Raw genomic sequence first — 14,236 nt, 5'->3', positions numbered from 1 at the left:
AGGTGAAACAAACGATTTTGGTTTGGTTTTACGTAGTTTACCTCACCGAAGCGACTCGGACGATACGGGACGCAGCAGTGGACTCCTCCGCACAAATTAATCCACCACCTCCTACACTCACTCCTTAGCATGCGCCTCCTTTAGCTAAGCGCACTGCCAGGCCGCTTAGCATTTCGACTACACCCAAATGCGACAGCCGTGGCCGGGATCGAACTGGCGTGTTTAGGGTCTGCGGCCAAGTACCTTTACTGGTGAAAAAGCACAGCCACCGCAGGGATCAGGTCATATACGGTGACGCACGACTTTCGCTGGCGTTCAGGCCCGCAAGACTTACGACCATAACGGTACGCCTGGAAACAGCAGGAAGTAAAAGTGAACCGTAAATAGTAGAACACTGCAGCACCGAATAAATCGACATATTGGTTCTGATCATCACGCGATGAAAGAAATCGATCAAAATTTTCAGAAACAAAGAAAACGCTCCATCTGAAAGCTCGGTCCTAGGTGCAAGAATAGATACGCATTCACAGGCGACTCGAGGCAGGCTTCCAGGTTAGAAGGCAGTGCAGACAGATTCACTGCACCGGTTTTTCGCGCCATTATTAAGTGGGTGATGCTCCCTTTTTTGTATACATCGCGTGGTTAGTGTGGATATTGGGCAGGGCCTGCCTGCGTAAGGACAGCGGAAACCGGAGGTATAGCGTAAAGCCAGAAAGAGTCACGTTTGCCACCACGTCAGCCTTGGCAGGCCAAACAGACGGGCACGCTCAAAATACCTAGGGCGACACTTACCCTGATGTTCCTGCAAGGACAAGTCATGACGTCAGAATTCGACTGCGGCTGCTATAGAACCTGCGTAATTCTTTACCGAGACAACGAATTTTGCATGCATGCGTTCTATATTGAAGGTAGTCAACGTTACAAGCTTAAAGAGTATATTTACTGGTGTTGCCAAAATATGAAAAAAGAAAGTGATCAGTGAAGTCACGTTGACATTCACACTGACTTCCATTTTCTATCAACAAACATGATGCAGAAATTCGTTAGAATATGGTTCACAAAGAATAACTTACAGTAAAACATGTTTTTTTAAGCGTTTCACGTCCCTCTGTGCCCGAGAGCAGCAGCAGAGCAGACGATGCACTCCTAGCAAAATACGAATTACCAGAGCAGAGGCTGTCGAACAATGCTCAGACACGAGGTCCCCCTCCCCCCCTTTTCATCATACGTGAAGGACAAGTAGCAGCCAGTGTTTCGTAAACGCTGAAAACAATTAAGGACGGTGGTAGAAAAAGATGGCGGCTCCCCTTCGATCATGTTTAAGATGTTTAAGAAACTGCAAAGGAGACCACAAAGGTGAAAGTTGCTATGGCTCATTTCTCGAAGTGTGACGCGCGAAAGCTTTTAGTTCGGGTCAAGGCGTGTTTAAAAACGATGGCAAGTAAAAAGGAGTACGAGGTGGCCCTAGACTGCGGCAGCATGGTTTCAAGTAGGCACTACTTCCCTGTACAGTCACGATGTTTAGCCACATTAAGTTGAACAGCAAGCATGCACTTAAAGTTGGTTGGCATGTTGCACACCATAACATTATCGAAGCGAAGACCTCGTCGTAGTACATGTTACTTGCACAGTCGCGGACCAGGCGTGTTGCAAGGCATATTGAGCCAAGACAAGTTGTAAATTCCATTGCACTGTTCCTCCTGTTCCTTTGCCTTCTATTACTTGGACGACAGTTCCAATTAAATGACCCATGTCCCTTGCTGTCTTACCCCCGTATTCTAGAACGTCCCTCCACTCAACGCTTCACCTTCACTTGAGAAAGCCGATGGGAGTGCCGTCTCTAGGCACGGAAAGTCACTGCATATAAGCGATAATCTTCTGCGATTCTTGAGCAGCGCGGCGTCATTTTGAGCCGAGCTGCGGCGCAGTGTTCAACTCTGTCAAGTGAAGGGTGAAAGTCGAGTCGAGGAGCATTTGTGAATACGGGGGTTAGTCTTTGAATACGCCGATCAGCCCAGTGTTGACGCGCGCGCTATTCTACACACAATGGAATGCGTTTTGCGAACGATCTAAATCTATGTACGCAGTGACGTCAGCGTTGCAGCATTGGGAATGCAATGCCACGTTCCTCTGCTTCTGATGCTCAATCGTACGGTCCACCGATGGCGAGAAGAAAGTGGCGCCGGCACAGAAAGCCACGATATATAGGTGCACGGGAACACTTCTAGTACACTCTAGCACGGGAAACGAAGTAAAAACTGAACGTGTTTCCCCGTCGCCCCGCCACGAGGGTATACCGCTTCTAACTCCGGAGAGCATTGGCGCTCGCTTTCGCCGCGTTCTCGGCGAGGACCTGGACCAAGTGGTGCGCATCACCTTCCGGAATGCAGGGACGTGCTGCAACACAAAGTGCCTGCGAAGATACGGAGTGCGCTCCGCGGGTTTCGGGATGGTGCACGCTTTTAGCGCGAGCCCGTGTATCTCGCGATAGAGCGGAAGTGACCGAAAATAGACCGATGTACCAACAACCCCCCCCCCCTCCGCCCGTTGCAGGGTCAACTCTGCGTAGGGATGCGCTGCAGGACGCCCGCTTCTCGGGCCGATGAACAAAAGTGGGCGAACGTAGCGTGCTGTTTCGTCTTTGTGCTGCACAGCTCGATCACACGAAGAAGGAAGGAAGCAGACAGAGTAGCGCCATTGAATCATAAACGCAACTAGTTTTCGCAAGATGCATCGCTACGCGTAGGACACGAAAGTGGAGGGAGAACACTGTACAGTCCCCGCTCTGCCCGTCCTTGTTCAAAGACAGCAGAGCATCCTGACAGCTCGAGCCTGGATTGACCACGTCCAACCATCACCTCTGTCATCGTTGTGTCATCGTAATGAAACCAGTTCCTCAGTGAAACTGAGGCCATTTTGCATATACACTCTTGGCAAAGCCCCGCTTATGAAAAGGCTGGATATAACCAGGAAACCAGGCATTTTTCGTTCGGTGTCCTGGATATAGCCAGAATTTAACTAGGAGCTGGTTATTAGAGTGTAGGGGAGGGCGGATTTGGTTTAGAGGAAAGAACACGCGACAGAAAATACGCTCTTTTTGTAACCAAATCCGCGCTTTCCTACGCAAGTTGTCGAAAAAACTAGCCAAACAACTGACCATTCTGAGGAGGTAACATTACTTATCCTGACAATACTATACAAACTGTGGCGCAACTGACGACAGAGCTTAGAAAATGACTCGGGGCTTCCATACCGCTTGCTCTGTTATGCTGGTTTCACGTGCCATTGCAACCAAACTTTACGCGTCGCTGTTTGTGGTGGCCGTTGTATACGAAAGGTCGGGCCATTGTCGGAACAAAGCTGTCGCAAGTTTGCGCTTCTGATCGCTTCTAATTGTGTTTCTTTTTTTTCCGTTTCACATTCGCGCAACCTTGTGCATTCTGATGGTATGATAGCAAAGGACGACAAATTGTCAGCGACACTTGCGACATATATATCCACAGGCTGTCAGCGACAGCCTGTGGATATATTTCGTAGACATGGCGATAAACTACAGTACACGTCTCTTTCGCATTCGTTTTTTCAGCACCGAGCAAGCACCATAGATCGGCAAACCTTGAGGAGCTCACTCAGACACCCTCATGCAGTATAGTTGGCACTTGGGACTCACCCAGACTCGTCGAAATTTTTCCGAGCCGGACTCACTGACGAAAATTTCGTTCAACCGGACTCCACACGGACTCAAACTCACGGCCGAATCTGTGTGAGCCGACTCGCGAGTGAGTTCGCTGACCTATGGCAAGCACTACTGCAAACCAGAACACGTCCATCGTTATTCTCCTTTGAACAGTCGCGCTAATCTGACAGACGGTCAGGTATTGAATAGCCCAGAGAGATAACGGAGAAGTGGGGGTGGGGCGTTGGAAGTGGGACTTTCTATTGACATGTAAAAATGCATTCCTCTCTCTATGCAAACGCACCAAGAGGGACGCGGCTGTAAGTCGCGAGTGACCTGCGTCCAGTGGAAATGCATTGGCGAGCGTTTCGACACGCTGAACACCGATGAGCGAGCCACACGTCTCTGACAGAGGATTGTAGGTCAGCCGTACGACGTCGCCCGCATAGCTGAGCGCGCACGACGGGGACCCCCCTTCTTCCGCCGTCATTGCGAGAAAGAACTGTGTACTCGTCTTCGGCGTCGTGGGCTGCTCATTTCCGCGCGGTTATGCCGACTGCCTTAAGGCGTTCGCGAAGGACAGTTCGCACAGCTAGTAGCTGTCTAAATGACAACATGCTTTACAGTGGACGAAAAAAAAAGGGGGGGGGGGGAAACAAGGCGATGACGTGCCTGTCGCAAAGGCCTGCCTTTGGTCCATCTCTGGCTTTCCGGGTGGTAAGGATGGCAAGGAAACAGCTACTCATGGAATGCAATATCAGGAACGCTCGACCACCATAATTTCCAAAATTCTGCATGGTCATAACTACGCCCTTTAAATGGATGACTGGACAAATCCGAATGAGTTCGGCTGAATCCGCCAATGTCATAACGGAATACAATACCAGATTCTATATAAAAAAATGCAAGACATTATTTCAAGACGGAACTAAACTCACATTATAGATGCCTACAAATACTGTTCCTTTTTATATCTTTATTTCATTTATATTTCCACATTTTATGTATTATAGCTTTTTGTATTTTCCGAGAGGTTTACTTCTTAGAAAGTATTCATCGCTCCATTTTGCTTCGTCGTGTATATTTGATTTTCATTTCATATATATTTTTTACTGTTATGCTGCAAATGTGTTTAGCCTCATTCATTACTGTTGCTACAAACATATATGCATCATCATTATCTACTCTTAACAGGAGGTCCCGATACAGTCTTCGATTTTGGGACATCTTTATTTACACCAAACACATGTAACATTCCTGTATTTCTATCAATAAAGAAATCGCAGAATATCCGAGTGAATGATGATGAGTAGGACGAAGTGTCCGTCCGTCCGTGCGTCTGTCTGCTCCTATCAAACTAGAGCGCGCATCATATAACTAGGCAGTCCCGTACCACGAGAGATATACAAGGGATGGACAGACCCACGGCTTTAGGAGCTTCGCCCCTAAAACAATTCTGATTTAATGGCAGTGTGGGGCAAATTTTGTCCCCCCCCTCCTCTCCCGCTCTTCGTTTGCGTCGTTAGGTGGGTCGGTTTCCCTCATCCCGCGCGTACGCCTATGCTGACAATAGAGTTACTGTATATGCTACCTTCAGAGGTAGCGTATACAGTAACTCTAGCGGACAACGTAACACAGCGCACCAGTGGTGGCGGCGTGAATGCAGCTGGACTTAGACAGCCGTATAGCTCGGCGGGTAGAACAGTCCTATGGCTCGGTTTAAGGTACAATATACGGAAAAGACGCCGCCACATGATGTCATCGATGAATCCGGGAGCGACTTCTCACGAACATTTCCATTCCGTCACGTGAGTGAGACGGCCTAACCTACTGATAAAGTCAGGAACTCGCCGTTGCTTGCCGCATGGTCTGGGTAATTGCCGAAATCTTCGACAGCGTCTGGCAGACTGGGCGCCGAAGGGGCTAAGAGCCTCCCCAGTAGGCCGGCTTATGCACAATGGCGTCTGCCCAGACGAATCGCCGGGCCAAACGTAACAACAGGTCAAATCTTTCCTCAGACCTTGAGGGCTGGGATTTAGAAGAAGAGTGTCTCGTCTGAGTTGCCAAATATATAACTATCTTTAGCAGGACAAGTTAAGTGTCCACCACGGAGTTAACGTGTATCCCTCAAGAGCGTTGTCTATGCGGCAAGCCGAGATTCATAAAAAAAGGGACAAACGAAAAAAAAAACGCAGTCAATCCTCTTTTTTTATGGGTGCTTCAGTCAAAGTCTTCAGAGAAATTATGCACTAATGCAATAATGCGTAGGTAAATCCCATTTCCGGTAAATTGTGCGGCCGAGTAACTCTCAACGACATTGAAGCGAACAATGCTCACCGATGGGCGCCCAAAAACACGCGTAAAATAAATCGTCAATCATCGCTTCAAGAAGATTCGCTACGGAGAATCAAGAAAGAAAAAGTGAAGACGGTATGAGTTAAGGCGAAAAAAAATAAAATAAGCGAGCACGAGTGGGGCGATATGGAAGGTCGGCCAAGCACGGCGCGACAAGCAGCGACAAGGGCGAGAGAAGGAAGCCGGGGAGCAAGATGGCGGTAAAAAAATAGAGTGAAAATAAATAAAAAAAGCAGCGAAGCGGCGGGAAACGAAAGTCACGCGAACCAGAAAGCAGATCGCAGGCACCAACCCGCTCAACGGCAGCTCTTGCGTAGCCATTTTCTCTCTTTTTTTTTTTTCCGCGTAGCAGAGATAAGAAGGCCGAAGCCGTTGCGCACGGCACGAAAGACGCCAGAGGGCGACGTGCGCTGCCCTAGCAGTGACGTCATAGGTGACTTTCTGCTCAGGTCACGCGACTATACCATATGTCACGGCTACCGGAAGTGCCACCACCGCTGCTGCGCTTTGTATATAGAGTATGCAAACGCCTTTTCAGTGCCACTTGGGCTGTGGCACCAATCTCAGTTACAACCTATCAACAAACGCAGGATCTGGGGAGGGGGGGGGGCGCAAGTACAACTCCATACATTGACTTGATAGGGCGCATAGCGAAGGGGCGTAGCCTGGGGATGGCACACCGGGTCCGTGCCCCCGTCCCCTCGAATTTTTTTTTCCACCACAATATATGGATTGAACATTTGAAAGGTGGTGCCCTCCCCAAAATAAAAATGCCCCCCCCCCCTCCCCCTGCACACACTTACGTCCATTCTTTCTATGAGAAGAGGAGTTTAACTAACGTAGAAAACGCATTGGACCGAATAATCATAATTAAAAAGCAGTTTTTTTTTTTCGAACTAGGTGGCGCACAGGCCCCTTTATAAAGGTGGGGCACTCAATAGCATCCATCCACAACGTTACTGTTGGTCGCTCGTGCCGGTGTTGCGTCGGGCTTTGCTGGTCGAATTCTCCGAAAGGTGCGACGCCTGGCGCCAATCGTGGGTACTTCCACTGCGGCCGCCTCGCATCGATTGAAGAACCCACATTGAGCAAGACGGGGGGGGGGGGGGGCGCACAGTTGCGTAAAAGGCATCCTTAACTCACACTGTAAGGCCCGCGTGGAAACGCCATCATGGCGTCGTGGTGGGCAACCATAGCATGATAAAAACAATGTCCGTTCTCTTTTTAACGTACCTGCCGCCGTCATTGACAGGTGCGAGGAAAAAGTGCGCGTAAATGAATGTTCATGCGTGGACGAGGCGTTGTTTGCGAGGGAGAACAGCAGAGTTTCCTCTTTCGACAAAAGGCGTGCACGTAGAAAACGAAGAGAAAAAAAAAGGTCTAGTACACGCATCTGTAAACCTACATGTGTGTAAAAGATCTTTACATCTAATTTAATCGTCATCAGATGGCGCTGGGTAATCGACCTCCCGACCTCGTGCACGTGAGCAGAAGGCAGTCTCAAAGCCACTACGGCGGGGAAAGAACTAATCGAATAGATCGCAATTAATAATATGTGGGGGTTTTACTTCCCAAAACCGAGATACGAGTACGAGAGACGCAGTAGTGGAGGGATGCGGAAATTTCGATCGTCTGGTGTTCTTTGACGTGCATTGGCATCACAAAGTATACCCGTATGCGATCTCGGAGTCTTCCATCGAAATGCGATCGCCGCAGCCGGGTTCGAACCCGCTACCTTCGGGTCGGCAGCCGAGCACCCTATAGTCACTGATCCACCGAGCCAAGACTAATAAATCGTAATTAATTATGTGTGCTTATCTTCCGTTGATAACCGGACAGAAGAGCCCCAATTCCTTCTTAAAGTATACCCGAAACCGGCGAGTATCCCTGACCTTCCCATCTGCCTTGTTTTCCTTCCTTTTGCAGAAAGTGAACTGTTACCTGGGGCAAGGTGGCGTTTTACGCCTGAAGAGTTAGCATTTTTGTAAAGAAAGAAAGAAAGAAAGAAAGAAAGAAAGAAAGAAAGAAAGAAAGAAAGAAAGAAAGAAAGAAGTTTAGGGGGGAAATAAAAGCTTGGTAATGAAAAATTCATGAGCACGAAGTGTTGCTCGAACACGGAGTGTTGTTTTTCTCAAGCAGTTTGCTTCCTATTTTGTTTTGCTTGGAGAAAAGGGTACAACAATAACACATACACTCGCCAAGGAAAACAATCACAGCCTTGAAGAAAACTACTACGCTTGTCGGTATACGTCTCTCCAGTAACAATACGTGTTCACGAATTTTTCATCTATTTTACATTTTTTTGTCACTTTACATTGAGTAATGCTTATTTCGTGCTCTCTCCAACGCCTTCAAGATTTATAAACCGGTGTCTTATGCTAATATAATTTTTTTTTTACTTTCTTACACTTTGTTTTTGTCCCTCAACCATTTCATTACGTGCACGTTGGCCGTCCGTTAACAGCGAATAGTTACTCAAAGTATTTGAATAGTTTTGCAATCATCGACGATCTGCACTGAGGCAGCCTCATGGCGTAGCGTGACGATCTCGGCACCGTTCAGCGAATCGATTAGCTCACTCGGTGATTTTTTTATTTCCCCGAAGCAGAGCCGCGAAAGTTCGGCAAGAATCGCCCACCGCACGAGGCGGGGCACTCGCCCTGCTGCGCTCCATGCGTAAGATTTGCATATCACTTGGGCGCGGCACCAAAACAGGAAATCGCAAACGACACGGCCAGTCGGTTACGAGGCGACAACGGTGACGTCACCATGTCACACCATGAAAGTGGCGCACATTTCAAGGCCGGGAAAAATAATAAAAATGCATTCTTTCGCTGTCGACGCTCGTAGTAAGCCGAGCCCGCGTTTGAGCACGCAACAACCGATACTCTGGTCAAACTTGGAACGAAAAGTTGCTTTCGTTGCCACCTTTGTGCCAAATGCCACCTTTGTGCCAAAAGGTTTCTACATATGCTGACGTTCAGTCGTTTTATTTTAACGAGCCCAGGCACTGTGCGTCATTACAATCACCCGTTCCTGGACACGTTAAATAATTGATTTATTGATGGATTCATTCATTGATTTGTGAAATAATGTACGCAAACACGTGTGTAATAAACAAGGAGCACCGGAAGAAGTCAGGCCAGGGACGTAGCGCTCGTCTCCTTGTCCCATCGTCGTCGTTCTGTACTCGCGCCATATCTACCGTCATGTCATATACCATCTAGTCCAAACCGCCACACTGCGTAGCCAAGGTACACTGGCACACCGGCTTCTTTATACCGCGTTTTACGGCACGTTAGACGGGTCCCGCACCGTCAGCAATGGTGCAGTATTTCGACCGTTGCGTGTCTACAGCCAAGCTCGATTCACTGGGTGTTCGCCATTCGACATATTATGTACCATTTCTCTTCATCTCTCAACCTAGTTGTAGGAACACGGTATACTTTACATCACTCACTATTCGCTCCAAACAATTCATTGTGCGCCGAGTCCGTGCTCTGCTATCTCCACTGTTTATTATTCTATTTTCCACAGTAGCTATTCGCATTTGTTGTTGTGGTCTACTTTCTATAACATTTTCGTCGCCTGTCTCTCAAGACGACGAATCCCAAGAAGCAACTTTCGATTTACGAAGTCATCTTCAGCTCTTAATACGCGCCCTTCACACGAGTATAAAATACGAGAACTTATTCCTGCTTACTGGAAATGAACAGAGTGGCGTGAATAGCACGTGTGCATAACCAATGCATAAAAAAAAATGGGTTGGATGGTTTAAATTGAGAGCGCGTCGAAAGCGCTCCTGAAGAGACTACCATAAGGCGGAGCGCGTTTAAATATATATGTACGTTGTTTGTTTCGCGACTAAAGCACTCCTACTTTACTTAGATAACAAACCTGAGCGACCGCCTGTAGACTGTGTGTGCTCCCCCGAGTGTGCTCGTGATTGTGTGTACCTTCTTATCTCTCTGCAGCCCCTTTTCTCCCCTTCATCCCTTGTTAGTGGTTCATGAGGAAAAGGAAGAAGGCACCTAATTTCTGTCTGCCTACAGGCGACACGGCGCAGTGCCTATTTCATCCCTTCCCCAGTGAAGGGTAGCAAACCGGGTGTGCATATGGTTAACCTCCCTGCCTTTCCTTGCATCTTCATCTCTCTCTCTCTCTTGTTTCGCGGGAAATCGTCGCGTATATTGTAGCACCGGCGCACGTAGTTGTGAATTAGTGAGCGAAGAATGCCTTTTCCCACTAGAACAGGTGCGCTGCGATCTAAGCTGAAGATAAAAAAAAAATGCCAAGGGACTTTTTTTGGATTTGAGCGACAGTTCAATGTGTTTTCTGTACATGCGGTTTCGTTTACTTGGACGAAAACATACGAGAAACTGTCGTATAAATAAACACCACAACTTTCCGGCGTAAGAATCAATACTCGAAGAAGCGTACAGATGCATTACAAGGTCACGGTGGTTAATTAGTCATTTTATTTTTCTCCCCTCGCGGGGCTAGGATAGTCGTCCGCCGAATAAAGTCTTTTTTTTCTCTCTCTCTCTAGTCGAATGTCAATGGTTAGCTGTATACTTTATGGGCACGTCCAAATTGAAAAGGCAGAGCGATGTCCCTGGCTCAAACGTGGCAGCCACGACAATATATAATAACAATTCAGCAAAAATACTCTACTCGACATCTTTGACAACAGTCTTCAAATAAGGAATGGAAATCATAGATGTTCGAGTTAGCACTTATCAGTACCGTGGTATTGACAGCCTTCGGAGACGTAGGAAATAATCAATGACGTGAACGCTTTAATCACGCGCTGCTTGGCATGTCGAACGTAGTTTTCAGGCAATCAAATCGTAATACCGTCCGCTTTGTAAACTTAAGCGTGCTAGCAGTACTGGGCCAGGAGCGAACAATGAAAGGGAGGAAAACCGATGCCTATGTGCGAGTGAATACGGTATACGCAAGGTTCCACATCTTTTGGCGGCGAAGAAGGGGCAGAGCGGCGGGTTATGGCAGTTGTGCTTTCTTATTCAGTCCTGAAATTTTATTCACAATCTGGACAAGACAATGGCCGCGGTCGGGGGCAGAACGAGGTGACTGACCTTTTCGAGGTTAAGATTGCGTCACAGCTACGAGAATTAACAACAGCTCCCAACATTTCGCTCGCTTCATTGAAGCTAACAAGGTCCAATATTATTCACACATCAATCGGACGTTATTGAGAAGGGAGCATTGGCGGCGAGTGTATGACAAAAAAAAAAAGACCCAGAAATTGAAGCGTTTGTCACCTTCAAAAAGAGCAGTCGTGCAAAGATAAACACCAACACCAAGACAGAACAATATGTAATAAAATGTCAGAATCAGATTGATTAGCACTGAGTTCAGTGGCCTGACTTCGAATGAAGCAAAAAAAAAAAAGATGGACGTTAACAAAACCGCGTTTAATTTTTTAAGTGAGAAAACCATGAGGCACACCGTAGTGTGGAGACTCCTGGCTAATTTTGACAACGTGCGGTTATTTCACGCCTTCCCATCAAACCATGTACGTTTCTTGGTGACTTGTTTTGTTGAATGTTGTGTAATTTAACTGCTCCTTGGACAGCTCGATGACTGGAATATGTCATATATGGCCGCTCGAGCAATAACTACGTACTGTCGCGCATAGAACTCGAGAAAAACCACACCACCAGTTCTTCAATAATCAATGCGGTTCAACGTCCCAAAAGCACGATACGGTTGCGAGGAACGCCGGAAACTTCGATCAACAAGGGTCCTTTAATGTGCACCCGAGTACACGGGCTTCAAGCATTTTTCACCTCCTAGAAAAATGCGGCTGTCACGGTCGGGATTCGATGACGCAATCAGCGGTAGAGCCACGAAGTCTCATATACGCACAAGTTGGCAGGTTTAATGCACTAACTTTGAGAACACGAGGTCCGCTGAAGCGCGACCAAATATATCGTACACGTTATTTTCCTGCAGTCATCACGGCAGAGAATCGGACCTGCCCGCTCACACAGAAGCCAGGTGTACTGATTCCCATGCAGTGGTGAATACTTCATGCGAGAGCTTCAATGTGAATGGCGGTTCTCTGAGCAGCCAAGTGTGGAACATTCGAGTGGCACATTGTAAAGCGCTAATGACGATTTCAAGCAAAACATCAGAAGGCTGGATGAATACCTTTCAGTAGAGTTTCAGCAGACCAGTTCACGATAACACGTTACATTCGCTGCACATCATACCCGTTGCATGATAAGCAAAACGGAAACACTCGTCCTCAACCCTTTGCCACGACGATAGTTATAGCGCGAGAACAGAACGACGACACGGAGACAAGAAGGACACTCTGTGTCGTCGTTCTGTTCTCAAGCTATAACTGTCGTCATGCCATACCGACTAGCCCAAGCTGCCACACCTTTGGTACGGATCGGCGCTTGAAAGTGATTAGGAACTTTCTTTCAGGCCTGCACAGGACACTTAAATCCTGCACTTCATGTATTAATTTTCATTTGTTTAAACCTCGCTACAATGTCTGCATGTCCTTGCCACTGACTCGAGTTTCTGATCGTGGGACGATATTATTCATACTTTCAAATTTCTTTTTCAACGTTTTGGAGCTGCCTTAACCAGTATGCGCTGCCAAACTTACTCGTCGTATTTTTTAACGCCCTGCTACCTTGACAACGTCATCTGGTGTGTCTTTCTTTTTAGCCCTGCATCACCTAAGCAGGCGCCTTACTTGTGTACAAACGGTGTTACGATATAATGCGATTGAAAGACAAGAAAAATAGCACTGCCCGACGAACGGAGAAATCGAGCGTCGGTGCTTCATGAAGATCCACAACCGAGCGGTGGCGACAAGGAACGCGACAAGGAATCAAGTCGGCGCCGCTTTTGTTTGACAGCTGCGGGCGTGCATGCGACGGCTGAATGGAAAGGAGAAAAAGTGAGCACGGAGCGCTAAAGGAAACAAAAGGTATCTAGCACAGCCACCGCGGCCCGTAACAACAAAAACTGAAAGGGTGAGTGGCCGGCTTCCTTGGTATATTTTAAAGAAAAAAATCAAGCAAAATGAGGCACGAGACGGCATAGGTGTGATCGTCTAAGAGGTCCCCCGGTCAGGTTCAAAGTCGAGGAGGACCGGATGGCGGCGGGTGAGTCAACAGACGCCCGACCGACACGGGAAGAGGAGACCCACCCCCGAAAAAATACGAGCGGCGGCCACGGAATGGCCTCTCTTCGAACAAAGCCGCCGGTGCCCGGCTTGCAAGTGCACTCACCTTTGCGTGCTGTTGCGGTACGGTCTCCTTCGAACCTTCTCGCGGTCTCGGCACCGGTCGAGCCTGCAGTCCGCACACACTGGGGCACACCACCACGCTTTCTTGGCGTACTACTCGTCGACGTCGACCCAGCGAAGACCGCTCGACACAGCGCAGGCCTGACCGCACCGATGCCTGCTGCTCGTCTCTCCCTTGATGATGCCCGCCTCCCCGAACCTGACGGCCGAGCCAGCCGTCGTCTCCAGCCTCCTCACTCTCTTTGCTACCTCTTGCTCTCTTTTGCTCGCTTCTCTTTTTCTTTGCCTCCTCACCTCGCTTTTTTGTCTCTCTTTCCAGACGCTCTCAGATACACCCAAAACAACGGCGCTCACGTCACGTGATCTGTACCGACCAATCGCTACTCGCCATTGGCTTTACGCGCCTAGAAATGGTTTCGGTTTCGTGATCCACTACCACGAAGCCTTCCTGTGTCCCAGCCAGAGTTCTTGACGAATAACCGCATGTAAAGACAAATAAATAAAGAAAATAATTTAGAGTATCGTCTTGTAATTGTACTGACCTTGCGTGACCCGCGGCCATGGATGACTTCGCAGATAAGTAAGGTTAGAGGTGCCGCCAAATGATCATGATTCGGGCGGGGATTTTTCGGTGGTCTGAGTCATCAGAGTGTCGCAGTTTTCGAAAAAGCTGCACCTACGCAAATACAGCAGTGAGTAAGTCTGAGGCAAACTAGGCAAAAATGTTATCAAATTGCCTCTCTTACGATGATGATTTGAGCGTACAACATGGATTTAACACACGCATAGAATAAGCGGAACGTCAGGTTCAAACTGCAGAGTTGCACCATGCACAGTTCCACCATGCACATTCATGCACAGTTGCAACATGTTCAAAGTGGAATAGTTGCAGTTTATAAGCAATGAAAAGC

The 14,236-nt window shown here is 48.0% G+C and overlaps 1 protein-coding gene across 1 annotated transcript in view; it reads right to left on the bottom strand.

Annotated features, from left to right (window-relative positions):
- The window catches only part of sn (fascin domain-containing protein singed), a 69,890-nt gene extending 56,379 nt beyond the window's left edge, over positions 1 to 13,511 (bottom strand). The window contains exon 1 of the mRNA XM_075868624.1: positions 13,309 to 13,511. The gene's annotated coding sequence lies outside the window, so the exon portion shown is untranslated. The remainder of the gene's footprint in view (positions 1 to 13,308) is intronic.
- Positions 13,512 to 14,236: the final 725 nt, after the last annotated feature.

This window comes from Rhipicephalus microplus, chromosome 7 (assembly GCF_043290135.1).
Source record: "Rhipicephalus microplus isolate Deutch F79 chromosome 7, USDA_Rmic, whole genome shotgun sequence".
NCBI lineage: Eukaryota > Metazoa > Arthropoda > Arachnida > Ixodida > Ixodidae > Rhipicephalus > Rhipicephalus microplus.
Note: the sequence above shows the minus strand (reverse complement) of the source record. Positions and strands in the feature narration are given on the sequence as shown.